General features: G+C 43.1%; 1 pseudogene; it reads right to left on the bottom strand.

Annotated features, from left to right (window-relative positions):
* Positions 1-5676: 5676 nt before the first annotated feature.
* On the bottom strand, positions 5677-6311 carry LOC110508213 (annotated as a pseudogene).
* Positions 6312-7298: the final 987 nt, after the last annotated feature.

Here is a 7298-nt window from a genome sequence, read left to right as displayed (position 1 = left end):
AATATTTCTGTTATGGACTGTGTTAAATATTTAGGAATATATCTGTCAAAAAAACACTTACTCAGACAATATTTGAATTTCTCTCCTAAAATTAAGAGAACTAAAAATATATTTAATAATTGGCTACAAAGAGATCTTTCTATACTTGGGAGAGTACTTCTGTCCAAGGCAGAGGGACTGTATCGTTTTGTGTACCCCTCATTATCGTTGTGTGTAAATCCAGCTACTTGTAAAGAGATCAATAAGACTTTTCTTGACTTCATCTGGAAAAATAAGTCTCACAAACTAAATAAATCTGTCCTTTCTAACAAAAGAGCTGAAGGCGGTCTAGAAGTGTTGGATTTTGTTGACATAAATAACACTTTCAAGATAAACTGGTTGAATTTTTTTTTGATCAATACTGATTCAATATGGTATTTCATTCCAAATAATGTGTTTAATAAATTTGGAGGTCTTCAATTTTTACTTGTTGATATTTTTGACAAGTGTAATATTCTCATATATGAACAATTTATTACATTGAAAGAAAAATGCATGGTTAAGGCCTTACAAATACTGTATACCAAACAAAGTTAAGGAAGTGCACTTCAACATTTTACATAAGATATATCCATGTAATTCTATGATATCCAAATTTGTGGCTATTGATGATATCTGCGTTTTCTGTGAAGAAGGTGAGAATCTGTCTCACTTGTTCTTTGAATGTAAATTTGTGTCAGAATTTTGAGATAACCTTGCAAAATACTTACCATTATGAACACTGCCTATGTTTGTGACATGAAATATATAATATGTTACTGTTGCAATGATAACAAGACCACTGAAATGATTGTTATTATTTTTATTCTGATTGCCAAATACTTCATACACAAACAAAAATTCAAAAATTCTATACCAAAATTTTAAAAAATTCTGATTGAATTTAATTATCTTATTAAAAAATTAACCCTAGTGAATAACAACAAGAATAACATATTTCTGAATCATTATAATAAGATTTTTTCAGAGTGAATGCAATTGCACTAAAATTGTTTATTTTTTGTATTATTTTATTTTTTATTTTTTGTATGTTTCAGTATTTTCTTGTTAATACCTGTGTTTTGTTTTGTTAGCCATGTTTGATGTAGCAATGTAAGTTGCTGTTTGTATTAGGAATTAAAAATGTTAAAATGTAATTTAAAAACCGAGTAGGCTATGGCGTTGTCAATCATACAAACTTTGTAATGGCAGTCAAACAAAAAAGTAAAATGACCAATGTTGGTAAATTTGCTGAATAACCTCCAACTAATGACAAATTGTAATATTCAGTTAAATCGAATTGATTATAACTTTAGCAGATCCGAGAATAAATAGTTTAAGTATCAAGGTACTGTATCCAGTGGCGACCCGTCATTCAGGGCAGGTGTGGCAGAGCCCCACATTTTTGGGGGAGGCTTGCCTGTTTTATGTTATTTTTTGCATTAACACGTGTCACATATCAGTTTGCAAACAGTGTCCAGTCCCCATCCTCCCACGAGTACTCTGGAGCACAGCCTCCCTCAGTGCTTTTGGGACTGCCACCTCTCCTCTCCCGTAGGTGACTCCTTCTATGCCCGCTGTAGCACGCCATCAGCCAGCCGCAGTCTCTCAAACTTTGAACACAACCCTTTGTTCGCGAGTGAGAGTGCTGTCACCTCTTCCCATGGTGGCCTCACCTGCGCCTCTACCCACTGTAGCACTGGCTGTAGGTCTGTGTCCCGTCCCTGCTGCTGCCCACGTCGACAGTCTGCAGCTCGTTGGAGTTAAACCTAGGCATTAAGTAAGGATGATATTGAGTAAGAGATATTGTCTCTAGAGACGTTTAAACCAGGTGATGTCACCACATGTGTGGAAGGTGGAACTAAATGGTAGGTTAAGGCATAGTGAGCAGGGCTAGAGGCTCACAGTGAAATAAGACAATCACAAACCAGGACAGTAATGGACCAGGCATATTGATATTAGGGAGAGGCATGCGTAGCCGGGTGATCAATAGGTGTCCAGTGAGTGTTTGGGCTGGTTGGAGACACAGCGATTCAGACAGCTAGCAGGCCGGGGCTAGCACGCTAGCAGAAGGGCCTTAGAGGGACGTCTCGACAGAGGTGGTCTAAGGCACTGCATCGCAAATTGTAGTTTAGAGTCCAGGCTCTGTCAATACCGGCCGCGACCGGGAGACCCATGGGGTGGTGCACAATTGGCCAAGCATCGCCTTGGTTAGGGAAGGGTTTGGCCGGCAGGGATGTCCTTGTCCCATCTCGCACTAGCGACCGGGCCGGTGCACGGTGTTTCCTCCGACACATTGGTGCAGCTGGCTTCCTGGTTAAGTGGGCATTGTGTCAAGAAGCAGCGCGGCTTGGTTGGGTTGTGTTTCGGAGGACGCGCAGCTCTTGACCTTCGCCTCTCCCGAGTCCGTACAGGAGTTGCAGCGATGAGACAAGACTGTAACTACCAATTGGATAGCACAAAATTGTGGAGAAAAAGGGGTAAAAGAAAAAATGTTTAAAAAATAAATAAATATGAGGCAGAGACATATGTAAACTAACACATGCGCAGAAAGTGATACGACTGTTTACTTCTGGGGAAGAGGCGTCCTGGGGGTTGGAACCTTTAAAAAAAGTGAAAACAACCATACTGCGAAGAATTCCAGTACGGTAAAACTGATATTTCTGGTTCCTCCCCATTGTTAAAGTGAAAGACAGACAATGTATTGCATTAATGGCAGTCAGGTAAGTTGGCTCTGAGAATTATTTAACTGATAACGACCAAAATACAAAGAATTCCTGTACTGATCTTTTTGATTCCTCCCCTGTGTGTGTGAAAAGCAGTTAAAATATGGCACTTCTGCGTATAAATAGCTCATTTACATCTTTGGGCAGCCAAAAAAAAAAACGTAAATCCCTGTACACTCCTTTACTAATAATTTAGGGAGACTATTTCTGGGAATTCGAGTTGCTATAAAGTGATATATTGTTTAACTATTATTCTCATGACCTACCAGGTTGTTACTGTAAAATATGATTAATTTATTCTTACACCATACCCCTTATTATCAGTTAGCGTAATTGTGAAGTTTAAACAAAACATTAGGTCACATTCTCTCTCATTTAGAAAAAAAAGATTTCAAGGCAGAAAATGTATCTACAGATGTAGAATCTTAATTTGGCCTATATTGTCACAGCAAATTAATCCTGCAGCAAAAGGATTTGAACATTTAGAACGTAATATTGCTTGATCAGTTGTTAGGCTATTAGCTGGCCAAAAGTAGCTACATGGAATGAAAGGAAAGAGTGGGGACTAAGACTAACGTGGAGCAAAGTAGTTATAATCATTATAAACTGGAAGAACTAGAACAAAAGCGCGTAAAACTGAGCTGACGTAACTAATGTATGTAATCGTCACATTTTTTAGTAAAGGATTGGTTAAGTATTTCATCCTTGGCGATCGTTCCTCATTAGAAATAATAGTAGACCCTGCACAAACACAGGACAAAACTATAATCTCAAATTTCACTCTCTCTAATCCAACATTTTGCCCAGTCTTTTAGGGCCACATCCTGGATTGAGAAACACTCACACAACTCAAAACTTCTACACAAATCACTCACAAAACAATGCATTACTTATGCAAAACTTTGAACTACACGTGTTGAATGACTTCGATCAGTAACACAGACACACACATGCGGATGACACAGAGCTGTACATTTCGGTCAGTAACACAGACACACACATGTGGAAGCCTTGTTTAAGACATAAAGAAGTGGATGGCTGAAAACATTCTACTTTTAAACTTGGACAAAACAGAGATCCTCGTTCTAGGTCCCAAGAAACAAAGAGATCTTCTGTTGAATCTGACAATTAATCTTGATGGTTGTACAATCGTCTCAAATAAAACTGTGAAGGACCTCGGCGTTACTCTGGACCCTGATCTTTCTTTTGAGGAACATATCAAGACTGTTTCAAGGACAGCTTTTTTCCATCTACTTAACATTGAAAAATCGGAAACTTTCTGTCCAAAAATGATGCAGAAAAATTTATCCATGCTTTTGTTACTTCTAGGTTAGACTACTGCAATGCTTCAGTTAGTGCTAAATACAGCTGCCAGAATCCTGACTAGAACCAAAAAATGTGGTCATATTACTCCAGTGCTAGTCTCTCTACACTGGCTTTGTGGTAAGGCAAGGGCTGATTTCAAGGTTTTACTGCTAACCTACAAAGCATTACATGGGCTTGCTCCTACCTATCTTTCCGATTTGGTCCTGCCGTACATACCTACACGTACGCTGCGGTCACAAGACGCAGGCCTCCTAATTGTCCCTTGAGTTTCTAAGCAAACAGCTGTAGGCAGGGCTTTCTCCTATAGAGCTCCATTTTTATGGAACGGTCTGCCTACCCATGTGAGAGACACAGACTCGGTCTCAACCCCTAAGTCTTTACTGAAGACTCATCTCTTCAGTAGGTCATATGATTGAGTGTGAAGGTGAACGGAAAGGCTCTGGAGCAACAAACCGCCCTTGTTGTCTCTGCCTGGCCGGTTCTCCTCTCTCCACTGGGATTCTCTGCCTCTAACCCTATCACAGGGGCTGAGTCACTGGCTTACTGGTACTCTTCTATGCCGTCCCTAGGAGGGGTGCGTCACTTGAGTGGGTTGAGTCACTGGCGTGATCTTCCTGTCCGGGTTGGCGCCCCCCCTTGGGTTGTGCCGTGGCGGAGATCTTTGTGGGCTATACTCAGCCTTGTCTCAGGATGGTAAGTTGGTGGTTGAAGATATCCCTCTAGTGGTGTGGGCGCTGTGATTTGGCAAAGTGGGTGGGGTTATATCCTACCTGTTTGGCCCTGTCCGGGGTTATCATCGGATGGGGCCACAGTGTCTCCTGACCCCTCCTGTTTCAGCCTCCAGTATTTATGCTGCAGTAGTTTATGTGTCGTGGGGCTAGGGTCAATCTGTTATATCTGGAGTACTTCTCCTATCTTATTCGGTGTCCTGTGTGAATTTAAGTGTGCTCTCTCTAATTCTCTCTTTCTCTCTTTCTTTCTCTCTCTCGGAGGACCTGAGCCCTAGAACCATGCCTCAGGACTACCTGGCATGATGACTCCTTGCTGTCCCCAGTCCACCTGGCCGTGCTGCTGCTCCAGTTTCAACTGTTCTGCCTGCGGCTATGGAACCCTGACCTGTTCACCGGACATGCTATCTGTCCCAGACCTGCTGTTTTCAACTCTCTAGAGACAGCAGGAGCGGTAGAGATACTCTTAATGATCGGCTATGAAAAGCCAACTGACATTTACTCCTGAGGTGCTGACTTGTTGCACCCTCGACAACTACAGTGATTATTATTATTTGACCATGCTGGTCATTTATGAACATTTTAACATCTTGGCCATGTTCTGTTATAATCTCCACCCGGCACAGCCAGAAGAGGACTGGCCACCCCTCATAGCCTGGTTCCTCTCTAGGTTTCTTCCTAGGTTTTGGCCTTTCTAGGGAGTTTTTCCTAGCCACCGTGCTTCTACACCTGCATTGCTTGCTGTTTGGGGGTTTAGGCTCGGTTTCTGTACAGCACGTTGAGATATCAGCTGATGTAAGAAGGGCTATATAAATAAATTTGATTCGATTTTGATTTGATTTGACATTACTTCATCTCCCCCACAGTGTGAGGAAGCGTTATGCTGAAGGATATCTGCTGGCGATGGAGTCGTCGTTCATGTGTTTGATTCTCTGCTCCAGCCAGGTCTTCTGGCTGTCCAGCTTCTTCTCTTGCTCCTTCAGCTCACACAGCTAGGCCTTCAGCACCTCTACCTGCTCCACCACCTCCGCTGTCTGGCAGCCCAAGTTCTCCCCTCTGGGACAGGATGGAAGGGGTTTGAATGGGAGTGTGTGTGCATAGGGCGTTCGGATGTGTTGCATGGAAATGAACACCATCCAGGGACTTCATTAAGCCTGACGACAACAGGCAGCCACTTGACTCACCTCCACTGAATGATGTTCTTGGTTTTCTTCTCGATGAGCCCCATTCCCTTCAGCACGTTGGTGATGTCATAGATCCTCCCCTTCTGTCTCACTGCCAATCTGTCTGCAGCCTGTCAATGGACACGACAGACTAGACGATACTGACAGACACCTGAAGCGACCTTTTAATGGACTTTACTGAGAAAACTAATCTAGATAAACTGAACAGTCGCAATACATTAGGGGGAAAAAAATAAAAACCATGTAAACACAATGAAGCTGTTTTGCCTGCAGAGGTTCCCCCTCCCTTCTGTCTCTACCCTGTCCCCCAGCCCTTTGACACACCACATCTCTGACCACAGGATGGCGCCACTGCAGAGGCACAGTGAGGATCTTACACCCTCCTCCACCCCACCAGACATACACATGGGTAAGGACTACCAGGCCATTCACTCAGAGTTCACGGTCATTTGTAATAATGACTGTGATATTCTACAAGTGAATGGTGGTGGTATCTTAGCGTGTAGTAATCTAAGGAATGAAGGGACTTTTTTGAAAGAGGGTTAAGTTGATCGTTGTTATCGTATCTCAAATCAACGAGAGTGGTTGACAGAATTGGAACAATGTCAAGTCTGCAGCATTTCTCTATGCTCATAGTTGTCAGGCTACTGTTAACTCCTTTTGTCCCTCTTCCACTGCGACACAGCAGTTGTTAGTCGGCATTGCAACGGGCGTCCAGCACTAGCAAGGGGTTCTGGGAGGACACTCAGGCCAGGAGCTCCAGTCCATGCTTGAAATGGAGATTAAGGAGGAGAGAGAGGGTGAGGGAGGGAGGTTAAAGGGGAGGTGAAGTTCTGAAGCTCAATACAGGAGACCAGCTGAAGGAGGAGAGAGAATGTGAAGGAGGGATTAGGGTTTGAGGGGGAGAAGAGGAAGTTGGCTGCCTGCTGAAGCTCAATACAGGAGACCAGCTGAAGGAGGAGAGAGAGGGTTCAATGGGGAGGGGAAGTGGGCAGCCTGCTGAAATGAACCGACACCTGAGACCAAATGAAGGAGGCGGTGGAGGGTTGGAGGATGAGGATGGGCATCTGGAACTTGGAGGGAGGCCAACTCTTGGTTTTGGGAGGGAGCTGAGGGCTGTCCATGTAGTAAAACAGCGTTACTCCCTGTGTGGTGTTCTTACAGAGAGATGTTTTCTGTGTCCTTTAGGTGTGGCTGATGTCACATGATGGTAAGCATTAGAGCTGAGAGTCTAAAGATAAGTAAGCATGCCCTATCCCACTGGACAAGAGCAATACCTATGTAAGAAGTCTGTTTATTGACTACAGCTCAGCACT

The sequence above is a fragment of the Oncorhynchus mykiss genome, chromosome 28 (assembly GCF_013265735.2).
Source record: "Oncorhynchus mykiss isolate Arlee chromosome 28, USDA_OmykA_1.1, whole genome shotgun sequence".
In the NCBI taxonomy this organism is placed as follows: domain Eukaryota; kingdom Metazoa; phylum Chordata; class Actinopteri; order Salmoniformes; family Salmonidae; genus Oncorhynchus; species Oncorhynchus mykiss.
This window is presented reverse-complemented; position numbering and strand designations above follow the sequence as displayed.